This window comes from Bufo bufo, chromosome 11 (assembly GCF_905171765.1).
Source record: "Bufo bufo chromosome 11, aBufBuf1.1, whole genome shotgun sequence".
Classification (NCBI taxonomy): Eukaryota; Metazoa; Chordata; class Amphibia; order Anura; family Bufonidae; genus Bufo; species Bufo bufo.
In genome coordinates this window covers 76,467,833-76,484,396 of record NC_053399.1, presented here as the reverse complement: position 1 = coordinate 76,484,396, position 16,564 = coordinate 76,467,833, and positions in this window count along the sequence as shown.

The window sequence follows — 16,564 nt, the reverse complement described above, 5'->3', positions numbered from 1 at the left end:
CGGTCATGTGACGCTGGCCACGTCACATGACCCTCACTGCCCACTATAAATACAGGCAGCCTGCTGGCCACAGGTTGCCTGTTAATTCTAGGTTCCTGGCGATTTGTTGGACTACTGAATACTCACCTGATCATGTTCCCTGACGATCCTTTGCCTGCTCCTCCTGTACTGCGCATCCCTCCTGGTATTGTGACCTCGGCTCCCACCTGACTACTCTTTGCGGACTCCTCTGGTACTTCTCTACTCTCCTGGTATTTGACCCCGGCTTCTCCTGACCATTCTTTGCTTAACCCTTTGTTCTGCGTAGCTCTTTTGGTTCTTACCCGGTCCGTTCACGTTCCGTATTTTGTCTTGTCTGTTTTCCCTGCACATATCCTAAGTAAGGGACTGTCGTCCAGTTGTCCCCTGTCATCAGGACTCGTGAGGCAAGTAGGCAGGGCCAGGGGTGAGGGTGGAGCGCAGTGGTCACTATCCTTCCCCCTGTGTGTGTGTGGACGTTACTGTTACACCTGGTATTGTAATATCCCAGTCATTACTCCCATTGAACCACGTCTCAGTAACAGCCACTAAATCTATATTCTCAAATGCTATTATAGCCTCAAGTTCATTGATCTTATTCTCTAAACTGCGAGCATTTTGTCACGGAACCATGAACCAGACGTACAACAAGAGATAAGTGAAAATAAGAAGGCTTTATTGAAAATAAAGCTGTAAAGCAAAAGTCCAAACGGATGGTGAAACCGAGCAGAGTCTTTGCGAAGCCAGAGGTCAGGAACCAGAAGGGTAGTCAGACGAAGCCAGGATCAGGAACCAGCAGGGTAGTCAGACGAAGCCAGGATCAGGAACCAGCAGGGTAGTCAGACGAAGCCAGGATCAGGAACCTGTCATGGTCTTACCTGCTTGCTGCTCTCCTTCGTTTGACATGTGCTGGCGGCCATCTTGGGTCCTGGGTTTCTTGTAGCCTTCCACCCTGCGGCTCCTCCTTCCCCTGGGAGGAGCTGGATGCCTAGCTCATATATATAGGAGGTCTGTGGCTTCAGTTCCTTGCTTGGTCCTCTTGTGTTCACATGCTTCTAAGACTGCTGCTGCTTCTGGTTCCTGATCCTGGCTTCGTCTGACTACCCTGCTGGTTCCTGATCCTGGCTTCGTCTGACTACCCTGCTGGTTCCTGATCCTGGCTTCGTCTGACTACCCTGCTGGTTCCTGATCCTGGCTTCATCTGACTACCCTTCTGGTTCCTGACCTCTGGCTTCGCAAAGACTCTGCTCGGTTTCACCATCCGTTTGGACTTTTGCTTTACAGCTTTATTTTCAATAAAGCCTTCTTATTTTCATTTATCTCTTGTTGTACGTCTGGTTCATGGTTCCGTGACATTAGGACCAAGCCTTGAATTCTGACGGTACAGGGCCATCCTCGCTACCCACGCTGGTTGCCAGACTTGATCAGCAGGATCACCTGTTGGGTCGGTTCGCTGTGGCGTTGCAAACCCTGCTTGAACGCACGGCTCATTTCGCTCCCGTTGCCGATGGGTCGGTTGTCGCTCCTGGGCTCGCTCCTACTGCCGCTCCGGTTGTTGCGCCAGAGTCTACCCCGACACCTGTTGTTGCGCCTGCGGTGTTTCGGGGTATGACCGGTTCTGCCCCTCTTCCACAGCGCTTTGGGGGAGAGCCAACTCAGTGCCGAGGTTTCCTTAACCAGGTGGGCATTTATTTCGAGTTGCTGCCACATGCCTTTCCTACTGAGAGATCAAAGGTGGGCTTCTTGATCTCGCTGCTCTCGGACAAGGTCTTGGCCTGGGCCAGCCCTTTATGGGAGAACAACAATCCGGTGGTTACCGGAGGTATTCTCTCCCCAGGATATTCCGGCTGTGGAGGATCACCTTTCCGTCCTACGTGCTTCTTGGGTACAGATCCAGAAGTCCCTTGAGGTCTCTGCGCAGCGCCAGAGATTCCAGGCTGATCGCAGACGAGCGCCTGCTCCTTCCTACCAGGTCGGAGACCGTGTATGGTTGTCCACCCGCAACCTCAACCTTCGAGTGCCCACTCCCAAGCTGGCGCCTCGCTTTGTTGGTCCCTTCCGAGTGCTTCGCAGGGTAAACCCGGTAGCCTATGCCCTTGCGCTTCCTCCTGGCATGCGGATCTCCAACGTGTTTCATGTCTCCCTGTTGAAGCCACTGGTGTGTAATCGTTTCACTTCCTCGGTTCCTCGGCCTCGTCCGGTCCAAGTGGGCAATCGTGAGGAATATGAGGTGAGCAATATCCTGGACTCACGCCTGGTCCGCGGTCGGTTGCAGTTTTTGGTCCATTGGCGTGGTTATGGTCCAGAGGAGCGTTCCTGGGTTCCCTCCGCAGATGTCCATGCTCCTGCCTTGCTCCGAGCCTTCCACGCACGCTTCCCTCAGAAACCGTTTTGTGCTCCGCGGAGGAGGGGCCCTTGAGGGGGAGGTACTGTCATGGTCTTACCTGCTTGCTGCTCTCCTTCGTTTGACATGTGCTGGCGGCCATCTTGGGTCCTGGGTTTCTTGTAGCCTTCCACCCTGCGGCTCCTCCTTCCCCTGGGAGGAGCTGGATGCCTAGCTCATATATATAGGAGGTCTGTGGCTTCAGTTCCTTGCTTGGTCCTCTTGTGTTCACATGCTTCTAAGACTGCTGCTGCTTCTGGTTCCTGATCCTGGCTTCGTCTGACTACCCTGCTGGTTCCTGATCCTGGCTTCGTCTGACTACCCTGCTGGTTCCTGATCCTGGCTTCGTCTGACTACCCTGCTGGTTCCTGATCCTGGCTTCGTCTGACTACCCTTCTGGTTCCTGACCTCTGGCTTCGCAAAGACTCTGCTCGGTTTCACCATCCGTTTGGACTTTTGCTTTACAGCTTTATTTTCAATAAAGCCTTCTTATTTTCATTTATCTCTTGTTGTACGTCTGGTTCATGGTTCCGTGACAGAACCAGCAGGGTAGTCAGACGAAGCCAGGATCAGGAACCAGAAGCAGCAGCAGTCTTAGAAGCATGTGAACACAAGAGGACCAAGCAAGGAACTGAAGCCACAGACCTCCTATATATATGAGCTAGGCATCCAGCTCCTCCCAGGGGAAGGAGGAGCCGCAGGGTGGAAGGCTACAAGAAACCCAGAAACCAAGATGGCCGCCAGCACATGTAAAACGAAGGAGAGCAGCAAGCAGGTAAGACCATGACAGTACCTCCCCCTCAAGGGCCCCTCCTCCGCGGAGCACAAAACGGTTTCTGAGGGAAGCGTGCGTGGAAGGCTCGGAGCAAGGCAGGAGCATGGACATCTGCGGAGGGAACCCAGGAACGCTCCTCTGGACCATAACCACGCCAATGGACCAAAAACTGCAACCGACCGCGGACCAGGCGTGAGTCCAGGATATTGCTCACCTCATATTCCTCACGATTGCCCACTTGGACCGGACGAGGCCGAGGAACCGAGGAAGTGAAACGATTACACACCAGTGGCTTCAACAGGGAGACATGAAACACGTTGGAGATCCGCATGCCAGGAGGAAGCGCAAGGGCATAGGCTACCGGGTTTACCCTGCGAAGCACTCGGAAGGGACCAACAAAACAAGGCGCCAGCTTGGGAGTGGGCACTCGAAGGTTGAGGTTGCGGGTGGACAACCATACACGGTCTCCGACCTGGTAGGAAGGAGCAGGCGCTCGTCTGCGATCAGCCTGGAGTCTCTGGCGCTGCGCAGAGACCTCAAGGGACTTCTGGATCTGTACCCAAGAAGCACGTAGGACGGAAAGGTGATCCTCCACAGCCGGAATATCCTGGGGAGAGAATACCTCCGGTAACACGGCAGGTTGGAACCCATAATTGGCCATGAAGGGAGACGTCCCAGGGGAAGAGTTCACCGCCGTGTTCCTGGCAAACTCAGCCCAAGGCAGGAGGTCAACCCAATTGTCTTGGTGATCGGAGACATAGCAACGAAGGAATTGCTCCAAGGCCTGATTGGATCGTTCTGCGGCCCCATTGGACTGAGGGTGGTAGGCCGAGGAGAAGGAGAGATGAATCCCCAACTGGGAGCAAAAGGCGCGCCAGAACCTGGACACAAACTGACTCCCCCGATCCGACACAATCTCCTTAGGCAAACCGTGCAACCGGAAGACCTCCCTGGCAAAAATCGTGGCCAACTCTTGTGCAGAGGGTAACTTCTTGAGAGGAACACAGTGGCACATTTTGGAAAACCGATCCACAATCATGAGAATGACCGTATGGCCTCGGGATGCAGGGAGGTCCACAATGAAATCCATCCCCAGGTGTGACCATGGGCGCTCCCCGGTGGCTATGGGTTGCAGAAGGCCCAATGGAAGGTGCCGAGGGGACTTACTCTGGGCACAAACGGAGCATGCCGCTACATATGCGGCGTTGTCGGAACGTAGGGAAGGCCACCAGAACAGACGTGAAACAGCCCAGGACAGCTGATTCTTTCCAGGATGCCCCGCGGTCTTGGAGTTATGGTAGGTTCGCAACAACCGAGTGCGCAACTCCTCAGGCACAAAACATCTGCCGTTGGGTCTCCCAGAGGGAGCACCAGATTGAGCCGCCAAAATCTGCTCACCCAGGGGAGAGGTCAGGCTGGTGCGAATGGCGGCCAGGATCTGATTCGGAGGTATGACCGAAGTCGGAATCGACTCCTCCCTGGACAGCTCGGAGTACTGCCGTGATAAGGCATCCGCCCTGATGTTCTTGGAACCGGGTAGGTAGGAGACCACGTAATTAAAACGTGACAAGAACAGAGCCCATCTGGCCTGACGTGGTGTCAATCTCTTGGCCTCAGAAAGGTAGGTCAGATTCTTGTGGTCCGTCAGGATGAGAACCGGAACCACCGAACCCTCGAGCAAGTGCCTCCATTCTTTAAGGGCCTGCACGATGGCCAATAACTCCCTGTCACCAATCTGATAGTTGCACTCCGCGGAAGACAGTTTCCGGGAGTAAAACCCACAAGGAAGCAGAGAACCCTCTGGTGTTCTACGCTGAGACAGAAGGGCGCCTACTCCCGTCTCAGACGCGTCCACCTCGAGGACAAAGGGCAACCCAGGGTTGGGATGCGACAGAATCGGAGCCGACACAAAGGCGGACTTTAGGGCCTCAAAAGCTCGGATGGCCTCGAGCGGCCAGACCTGGGAATTACTGCCCTTCCTGGTCAGATCCGTGAGAGGCTTGGCCAGCATGGAAAAGTCCCTGATGAACTTCCGATAATAATTGGCGAAGCCCAAAAAGCGCTGCAGGGAACGAAGACCACTGGGCTGGGGCCACTGTAAGACAGCCGAAACCTTCTCAGGATCCATGGAGAACCCCTCAGCGGAAATTATGTAACCTAAGGTTACCTGGGATCGGTGAAATTCGCATTTCTCAAGCTTACCGAACAGCTTGTTCTCTCGTAACCGTTGCAACACTCGTCTGACATCCAGAATGTGGGCCTCCATGGATTCAGAATATACCAAGATGTCATCCAAATAGACTACCACACACTGCTGCAACAGGTCACGGAAAACATCGTTGATGAATTCCTGAAAGACTGCGGGCGCATTGCACAACCCAAAGGGCATAACCAAGGATTCGTAATGACCGGTCCTGGTGTTAAACGCGGTCTTCCACTCATCGCCCGCCTTGATCCTTACCAGGTTATATGCCGCCCTCAGGTCGAGTTTGGTAAAGACCGTGGCCCCTTTAAGGCGATCGAACAGCTCGGAAATCAAGGGTATCGGGTAAGCGTTCTTGATCGTGATGCGATTGAGACCCCTGTAATCGATGCAAGGCCTCAACTCACCGCCCTTCTTTTTCACAAAGAAAAATCCAGCCCCTGCCGGGGACGAAGATTTGCGAATGTGTCCGCGTGAAAGCGCCTCCCTCACGTACTCCTCCATGGCCTCATTCTCCGCTACCGACAGTGGATAGACTTTGCCACGAGGAGGAACGGCACCAGATTGTAACTCTATGGCACAATCGTATGGGCGGTGCGGAGGTAGGGCAACCGCGCGCACCTTATCGAATACATCCCGGTACTCCTCGTATTCAGGAGGCAACAGAGAGTCCGAGGAAGTACACAGCAACTTGACAGACCCATGGATGCAACTAGCCCCACACTGCGGTGACCACGAGAGGATCTCGACCGATCTCCAATCGAAAGTCGGATTATGCTTCTGGAGCCAGGGGTACCCCAAGACCACCGAGTAGTGTGGAGACGAAATAACCTGGAGGCAGACCGACTCTCTGTGAACGGCACCAATAGCTATCCCCACTGGAAGGGTCTCATGAGTCACGTGTGGCGGCAGAAGGGGTCTGCCGTCTATCGCCTCAAGAGCCAGTGGGGAACCTCGAGCCTGCAGAGGAATGGAATTGGCGGCAGCGAACACACTATCAATGAACAAACCACCAGCACCAGAGTCCACCAACGCCTGGGTCGTCACCGAGCCCCCGACCCAGGAGAGGACAACAGTGATCAGTGATTTGTCAACACGGGAAACCGGGGACGAGGAGACTCCACCCAAGATCTGCCCCCGACAGGATCTCAGGGTACGAGTGTTTCCCGGACGGTTCGGACATGCCAACCGAAAATGCCCACCGAGACCACAGTACATGCATCGGCCCTCGCGTCTCCGGAGTGCCCTCTCCCCCTCGGACAGGCGAGCAAACCCCAGCTGCATGGGTTCACCCCCAGACAAGTCATCCCCAGGAGGCGTGGGAGGAGAGGGAGGCACGGGTGGGACAGCAAACGTAGGCACCAATCTGTTAGAAGACCTCCGCAGGTTCTCCTTAAAGGAAGGTCTCTCCCTGAGTCTGGTGTCAATCAAAATCAGGAAAGAAATAAGAGACTCGAGCTCAACTGGTAGGTCCTTAGCTGCAACCTCATCCTTCAAGGCATCCGAGAGACCATGAGAGAAAGCAGCGACCAGAGCCTCATTATTCCAGCCCACCTCCGCTGCCAGGGTACGAAACTCAATGGCATATTCAGCTACGGATCGTGAACCCTGTCTGATGGACATAAGGAGCTTCGCAGCAGAGGCAGCACGAGCCGGCACATCGAATACCTTCCGAAGAGAAGCAACAAAACCGGAAAACTCGGCAACCACCGGATTGTTGTTCTCCCATAAAGGGCTGGCCCAGGCCAAGGCCTTGTCCGAGAGCAGCGAGATCAAGAAGCCCACCTTTGATCTCTCAGTAGGAAAGGCATGTGGCAGCAACTCGAAATAAATGCCCACCTGGTTAAGGAAACCTCGGCACTGAGTTGGCTCTCCCCCAAAGCGCTGTGGAAGAGGGGCAGAACCGGTCATACCCCGAAACACCGCAGGCGCAACAACAGGTGTCGGGGTAGACTCTGGCGCAACAACCGGAGCGGCAGTAGGAGCGAGCCCAGGAGCGACAACCGACCCATCGGCAACGGGAGCGAAATGAGCCGTGCGTTCAAGCAGGGTTTGCAACGCCACAGCGAACCGACCCAACAGGTGATCCTGCTGATCAAGTCTGGCAACCAGCGTGGGTAGCGAGGATGGCCCTGTACCGTCAGAATTCATGGCTTGGTCTAATGTCACAGAACCATGAACCAGACGTACAACAAGAGATAAGTGAAAATAAGAAGGCTTTATTGAAAATAAAGCTGTAAAGCAAAAGTCCAAACGGATGGTGAAACCGAGCAGAGTCTTTGCGAAGCCAGAGGTCAGGAACCAGAAGGGTAGTCAGACGAAGCCAGGATCAGGAACCAGCAGGGTAGTCAGACGAAGCCAGGATCAGGAACCAGCAGGGTAGTCAGACGAAGCCAGGATCAAGAACCAGCAGGGTAGTCAGACGAAGCCAGGATCAGGAACCAGAAGCAGCAGCAGTCTTAGAAGCATGTGAACACAAGAGGACCAAGCAAGGAACTGAAGCCACAGACCTCCTATATATATGAGCTAGGCATCCAGCTCCTCCCAGGGGAAGGAGGAGCCGCAGGGTGGAAGGCTACAAGAAACCCAGAAACCAAGATGGCCGCCAGCACATGTAAAACGAAGGAGAGCAGCAAGCAGGTAAGACCATGACACATTTGTAGACAAGAATCTGAGCTTGTCATTTCTTAACCTTTGTGCTACTGGCATCTTCTGGCATTGTTCCGGGGGCCAGTCGGACTGCTGGATTATCACTCTTTTGCCTCCCTTTCCTAGTTTAAATGTTCCTTAGCAAATACTTGGAACTGTTCACTGAGGACATTTGTTCCCTTGAGAGAAAGATGCAAACCATCTTTCTTGTACAGTTCTTTTCCATTCCAACGAGAGCTAACATGAGACACAAAGCCAAACCCTTGGTTCAGACATCATTCACCAAGCCATACATTGAATTCCTTAATGCGCATCTTCCTCTCATGCTGAAGGTTATGCACAGGCAAAACTGCAGAGAATGAAACAGTTGATGCAACCTCCCGTATATTATTTCCAAGTGTGTGAAAAGCTTCCTTTACCTTTGAAACCTCATTGCAAGCCAGATCATTTGCCCCAAGATGGACAATAACATCCACCTCCCTTTCCTGCTTTGCTTGCCTAACAATATTAAGGATCCGTTGTCTATCCCTGCTAGCGGTAGCACCAGGGAGACATCTTACAACACCATTTTCCTCAAACTTCACACCTCTTATGATGGAATCGCCCACTAACAGCTGCTTACTATCAGTCCTCACCTTCTCCTTTTTGTCTTTGGCTGCAGTCTTGCATACTTTAGGCATGGGAGATTATTGTTTCTAACCCACTGTGCTTGAGCCATCTTCCATGTTGCTCTTGCACTCTGAAAGTGCTGCAAATGAATTATGGAGAGCCACAGACTGGGGGACATGTCTTCTATCAACAACTCTCAGTCTACCAGAACCTGCAGTAACCCATCTTCCATTTCTAGGGGGCCTCTGTGGCAGTGGCATTGCAATGTTCTCAGCCTGAGTTTGTTTAACAGTTAATTTTCAAATCTCAGATTTCAAAAATGCAATTTCCTGCTGCATTATGGAGAACTGTCTACAGATTAGACAGCATCCAAACCTCTGAGGAGTGGAACCTGAAATAAAAGCACAACAATTCCTACACAGAACCAGGTCTGCCATTTTAAAGAGGGGAAAGATTATAAACAAACAAATATTAATTGTTTAGATTGTATCCACCTCCAGATAACCTCCTGAGTATCTCCTGAATATCTCCAATGCACTTATAAAAATCAGCACTTGGAAAAAACAGCAAACAATAATTAGGCAAGCTAATACTATGTGGCTATATATACACACACTCCCACAAAAGCTTTAAAATCAGACAATAGTTGTAACGGTCACGTACACACACACGCAGGGGGGAGGATAGTGACCACTGCGCTCCACCCTCACCCCTGGCCCTGCCTACTTGCCTCTCGAGTCCTGAAGACAGGGGACAACTGGACGTCAGTCCCTAACTTAGGATACGTGCGGGAAGGACAGAAAAGACAAATAACGGATAGTGAACGGACCGGGTCAAAACCAAGAGGACAACGCAGTACAGAGGGATAAGCAAAGAAAGGTCAGGAGAAGCCGGGGTCATAAATACCAGGAGAGTCGAGAAGTACCAAAGGAGTCCGCAAAGAATAGTCAGGTGGAAGCCGAGGTCAATATATCAGGAAGGATGCGCAGTACAGGAGGAGCAGGCAAAGGATCATCAGGGAACAGGATCAGGTAAGTACACAGGTATCCAACAACTGCCAGGAACCTAAATTAACAGGCAACCTATGGCCAGCAGGCTGCCTGTATTTATAGTGGGGAGTGAGGGTCATGTGATGTGGCCAGCGGATGGACAGACCGACCAGTCGAGCACTGAGTGATCAGCTCGGCGCTCAAGGCAGACCTAGGAGCAGGGAGCCTCCCAGCTAGCAAAGCCGCCCTGGGAACGAGGTCAAACACAGATCCTCGCTCCTGAAGCTAAGCAGCAGGTCTGCGGCTGATGGGAGACCGAGTGCGCCTTCGGCACCCCGTTACAGTACCCCCCCTTTTACGAGGGGCCACCGGACCCAAGACTTCAGGCGATGGCCTTTCAGGGTGTTCTAAATGAAATTTTTGAACAAGTCTAGGAGCATGAACCTCCCTGGCAGGTACCCAAGATCTCTCTTCAGGTCCATACCCCTTCCAGTGAATCAGGTACTGCAAGGAATTACGCACCTTCCTGACATCCACTATTTTAGACACCACATACTCGACAGCATCATTAACAAGAACCGGCAGAGGCGAGGCTTTCGATGGTACTACCGGTTCAAAATATTTTTTAAGTAGAAATTTATGGAACACATTATGAATGTGGAATGACTCGGGCAGCTCCAACCTAAATGATACCGGGTTAATCACCTCCGTGATCTTATATGGTCCAATAAAACGAGGAGCAAACTTTATAGAATCTACCTTAAGAGAGAGATTCTTGGAGGACAACCATACCTTATACCCAACCTGAAAATTCACCCCCCTTGAACGTTTCCTATCGGCCTTGAGTTTCTGAGAACTTTGAGCCTTTTCTAAGTTCGATTGAACCCGGGCCCAAACTGTGCACAGTTCAGAGGAGAGCCTATCCGCCTCAGGGTTAGAGGAGGAGACGGATGACCCAGAATGAAAACGGGGATGAAAACCATGGTTACAAAAGAAAGGTGAAACCCCAGCAGAAGAATTGACACGGTTATTCAAAGCAAATTCAGCCAATGGAAGAAATTTCACACATAATTGTTGGTCATAAGCAACAAACAACCTCAAGAATTGTTCCACAGACTGATTAAGGCGTTCAGTCTGCCCATTACTCTCAGGGTGGTAGGCAGAGGAAAAAGACAATAAAATTTGACATTTTTGACAGAAGGCCCTCTAGAATTTGGACACAAACTGCACACCCCTGTCAGAAACAATATTTTCCGGGATACCATGCAATCGAACAATTTCTTTCACAAAAATAGACGCCAGGGAGTTTAGACAGGGGAATGAAATGGACCATCTTGCTAAACCTATCGACCACTACCCAAACTACAGTCTTACCCTCCGCCGGCGGTAGGTCAGTTATAAAGTCCATCGAGGTATGGGACCAGGGTCTACTGGGAATGGGTAGGGGTCGTAGGTTACCAGCAGGGCGAGTCCTAGGTGTCTTGGACCTGGCACAAACCTCACAGGCTGACACGTAGGACTTGATATCCATAGTTAGAGTGGGCCACCAACAAGATCTAGAAACCAGATCCTAAGTGCCCTCAACACCCGGATGTCCACAAAAGGCAGAATCGTGACACTCACCCAACAGCTGGAGATGAAATTGTACGGGAACAAACAACTTATCTGTTGGGGTGGATACCGGTGCCAGATGTTGTTCAGACCTAATGCGAGCCGAGATATCCTGGGTTAGAGCTGCTATGAAGATTTTTGCTGGTAGGATGGATTCAGGTGGTACCTCAGTAGGTTGAAAAGCATGGAAGCTCCGAGATAATGCGTCCGCCTTCACATTTTTACTTCCCGGCCTGAACGTAATGGAAAAATCAAAACGAGTAAAAAACAGAGCCCATCTGGCTTGACGGGGATTCAACCTCTTAGCAGACTCGAGAAACATAAGGTTTTTATGGTCAGTGACAACAGTTACACAATCCCTTGCCCCCTCCAGAAAATGCCTCCACTCCTCAAATGCCCATTTAATGGCCAGCAGCTCCCTATTCCCTATGTCGTAGTTTCTCTCCGTGGGAGAGAATTTCCTGGAGAAGAAGGCACATGGTCTCAGGTTAGTGAGGCTAGCAGGACCTTGTGAAAGGACTGCTCCTGCACCATCCTCGGACGCATCCACCTCCACAATAAAAGGTCTCTCCTGATCAGGCTGGATCAGAATGGGAGCGCTACTGAATGCCTTTTTTAATTTTTCAAATGAAGAAATGGCCTCAGTAAACCAATTCTCCAAATCCGCCCCTTTCTTAGTACGGTCGGTCAACGGTTTAGCAATTATGGAAAAATTCATAATAAATTTACGATAGTAATTTGCGAAACCTAAGAACCGTTGTAGGGCCTTTAAGGATGAAGGTCTTACCCATTTTAATTGCTAGTACCTTACCAGGATCCATCTTGAAGGCGTGAGGAGTCAGAACATGCCCTAGAGACACATTTCTCTTGCTTAGCGGATAGCTGATTCTCCCTCAACACCTCTAATACTTGTTTAACATAAGACACATGGAATTCGAAGTCAGGAGAGAATATCAAAATGTCGTCAAGATAGACAATAACAAATTTACCTAAGAACTCCATAAGAATGTCATTCATGAAGTTTTGCAACACAGCTGGGGCATTGCTGAGTCCAAAAGGCATCACCTGATATTCAAAGTGTCCTGCCGGAGTATTGAACGCCGTCTTCCATTCGTCTCCCTCCTTGATTCGGATTAGATTGTATGCCCATTTCAGGTCAATCTTGGAAAACCAGGTTGCCCCCAGAACCTGGTTAAATAAATCCGGAATCAATGGGAGGGAGTATCTATTCTGGACAGTGATTTTATTTAATCTCCGGTAATCAATACATGGCCTAAGACCACCATCTTTTTTCTTAACGAAGAAAAACCCCGCCCCCCATTGGAGAGACAGAAGGTCTAATATGCCCTTTACCAAGGCTCTCCTTAATATAATCTTCCATGGCCTTGCGTTTGGGCTTAGAAAGATTATAAATTCGCCCCTTAGGAAACTTAGCCCCCTCTACTAGCTCTATAGTACAATCATAAGGTCTATGGGGGGGTAGAACCTCCGGGGTTGGTGATGAGAATACATCAGAATATTTCCTAACAACAGTGGGTAAAGTATCAGACTTTACTGAGACCCCAGCCTGTACCACTGACAAGCACGAGTCACACTTAGGCCCCCATCTCACCAACTCCCCCTTGGACCAATCTATAGTGGGGTTATGTAGTCGTAGCCAAGGCAACACTAGTACCACCTCAGCCGGTAGGTTCTCCAGGACTAAAAGGGAACATCTCTCTGAGTGGCACACACCCACGGTTAGAGAAATCTCTGAGGTACATGAGCTCACCCTACCACCATTAGGAGGAGTAGCATCAATAGCCATGACATGGATAGGAGTCAATAAAGCTGGCCGCTGAGCCAGAATCAATAAAGGTCTTACCTGGCCATTTATCTACCCTTAGAGAAATCGTAATGGGTACCGAAAGCTTACATTTAGAAAAATCAGGGTGTACCTGGTCTTTAAGTTGCCTTGAGACTTGACAGAGAGGACCTTCTTAGGACACTGGTTGATCCAATGGTCAGGATCTCCACAGTAAAAGCATTCTCCACGTCTGCGGCGAAGATTCCCTCGGGTCATGCCAACCTGCATGGGCTCCTCGGTGGAGACCTCAGCATTGTCTCTGGGATAGGCCTCTGGCTGGACCACCATCTGGGAAGAGAACAGTTGTTCCTGTCGTCTCTCTCTAACCTGTCAGTCAAGTCGGACAACAAGGGTCATCATCTCCTCTAAGGTCTCTGGAAGTTGATAACTGACCAGAAGATCCTTTAAATTATCAGACAGACCTGACCTGAACTGACTCTTCAGGGCTGGTTCGTTCCATCCTGAGGGGACACACCACCTTCTGAATTGGGTGCAATAATCCTCCGCAGGCAGATTAGCTTTGAACCAGTGCCTTTAGAGCCGTCTCGGCTACTAGAGCCCTGTCTGGTTCATCATATAGGGTACCCAGGGCCTAAAAGAACCCCTCCACAGAAGTTAAACAACTGGCGCCAGCAGGTAAAGAGAAAACCCAGTCCTGGGGATCACCCTGTAGTCGGGAAATGATAATGCCCACGCGTTGACTCTCGGGGCCAGAGGACACGGGGCGCAAACGGAAGTAAAGTCTGCAACTCTCCTTAAAAGAGAGACACTTCTTCCGGTCTCCAGAAAAGGGTTCTGGGAGCTTAATCTGGGGCTCAAAATGCGGACTGGAGGCCTGAGGAGTGTAAGAACTTTGCCCTAACTCAAAAGAACGGAGTTTTTCCCCTAGCTCCTGCACCATCTGCGTCAGATTAGACACATGGTCAGTCAGGGTCACCAGAGGATTCATTATACAGTGGTTATTGGGCCTGTTAATCTGTAACGGTCACGTACACACACACACACAGGGGGGAGAATAGTGACCACTGCGCTCCACCCTCACCCCTGGCCCTGCCTATTTGCCTCCCGAGTCCTGATGACAGGGGACAACTGGACGGTAGTCTCTAACTTGGGATACGTGCGGGAAGGACAGACAAGACAAATAACGGATAGTGAACGGACCGGGTCAAAACCAAGAGGACAACGCAGTACAGAGGAATAAGCAAAGAAAGGTCAGGAGAAGCCGGGGTCATAAATACCAGGAGAGTCGAGAAGTACCAAAGGAGTCTGCAAAGAATAGTCAGGTGGAAGCCGAGGTCAATATACCAGGAAGGATGCGCAGTACAGGAGGAGCAGGCAAAGGATCGTCAGGGAACAGGATCAGGTAAGTACACAGGTATCCAACAACTGCCAGGAACCTAAATTAACAGGCAACCTGTGGCCAGCAGGCTGCCTGTATCTATAGTGGGGAGTGAAGGTCATGTGACGTGGCCAGCATCACATGACCGACAGACCGACCAGTCAAGTACCGAGTGATCAGCTCGGCACTCAAGGCAGACCTAGGAGCAGGGAGCCTCCCAGCTAGCAAAGCCGCCCTGGGAACGCAGGTCTGCGGCTGATGGGAGACCGAGTGCGCCTTCGGCACCCCGTTGCAATAGTGATAACCTGCAAAGAAAAGCCAAAAAAGGGGGTCAGTCAGCACATACCAAACCTGTTTGGTATGTGCTGACTGACCCCCTTTTTTGGCTTTTCTTTGCAGTTTGTACTGGAGGTGTGGCTGCCTCCTCAGTCATGCACCCCTGACCATCCTGTTTGCCCTATAGGCTGATTTTAATTAGTGTTAGTACATAGTCAGGCCTGCTCCCCCTCACTCACTGAAGCCATGGCACCAGGAGTGAGATAGTTTGTGGACTCTCACTGCAATCCTTGGTAGCCGTTTGGCGCCAGTGGTGTCGTGGAGTGGGCCTGCTGAGTAACCTGCACTCCCTGAAGTGTATGGTAGCCGTCATGGCACCTAACAGGTAGTATTCAATGCAGGTACGTGGAACCTACACTCCCTGAAGTGTATGGTAGCCGTCATGGCACCTAACAGGTAGAATTTAGCGTAGGAACCCGTCTAACAGAGATCGCCTTGACGCTCGGCAGACGGGCACAAATAATTTTGTACAAAACGATTTGCCAAGTATCTCGCACTTATAGTGTAGCGCTTGTTATTATTATGCAATTTTGTACTCTATATTGCAGTTTATTGTCGCATTGCATGTTTCTGTCTTTTAATAGTGATAACCTGTCTAACAAATTCCTCACCTGTTTTGAAACACAGTGTCTGAGTATCCACCAGAAACACCACTGAAGTTCTGCTGTTTTGGAACACAGTGTCTGAGTATCCACCAGAAACACCGCTGAAGTTCTGCTACAGTGGAAAAGCTCTGAGTTAGTCTAAGTTAGTCTTCTGAATATATCCAATGCACTTATAAAAATCAGCACTTGGAAAAAACAGCAAGCTAAAAGTCGGTATGCACGGGTTGTCACCAAGTGCATTAGATAAAAACATCTCAATTTTTTGCTATTGATTCTGCACCTCTAACTCAGAAGTGTTTGTCTCAAGTGGTGCATGATATCAGATTAAGAGTGGGTGACTTTCATCAAGAACTTCTCGTGTTTTGTGTTGGAGGGTCTCCCTGCTCCGGTGGTTCTGGGTTTTCCGTGGTTAAGCAAGCACAATCCAACCATGGATTGGCAAGATACACAGGTTCTGGATTGGGGTGATTATTGTCTGAATACATCTTTTTCTGTTTTAACGACTAAGACATTACCCCCTTTTATATCTGATTTTGCCAATGTATTTTCTGAGAGTGGATGCCAGGATTTACCTCCGGATCGGGAATATGATTGTCCTATCAATCTTATTCCCGGAGCTAAATTGCCAAAATCTAGATTGTATAACCTTTCTGGACCCGAAAGACTGGCTATGAGAGAGTATATTGCTGAGAGTTTGGCTAATGGACACATAAGACCTTCCAAGTCTACAGTGAAAGCAGGGTTCTTTTTTGTTAAAAAAAAAGGATGGAGGTCTTTGGCCATGTCTGGATTTCTGTGAACTCAATCGGATTACTGTCCGTGATCCTTACTCTCTTCCTTTGATTCCTGATTTGTTTAACCTGATTGTTGATGCCAATGTGTTCTCCAAGTTGGGCTTCAGGTGGGCATATAATCTGGTTAGGATCATGGAAGGGGATGAATGGAAGACGGCTTTTAATACTCCTGAGGGGCACTTTGAGAACCTGGTCATGCCTTTTGGGTTGACCAATGCTTCTGCGGTTTTCCAGCATTTTGTGAATGACATTTTTCATCACCTTGTGGGGAGGTTTGTAGTAGTGTATTTGGATGACATTCTAATTTATTCTCCAGACGTGGAGATACATTAGGATCACGTTAGACAGGTGTTACCTATCCTAAGAGATAATAAATTGTACGCAAAATTGGAGAAGTGTGTTTTTGC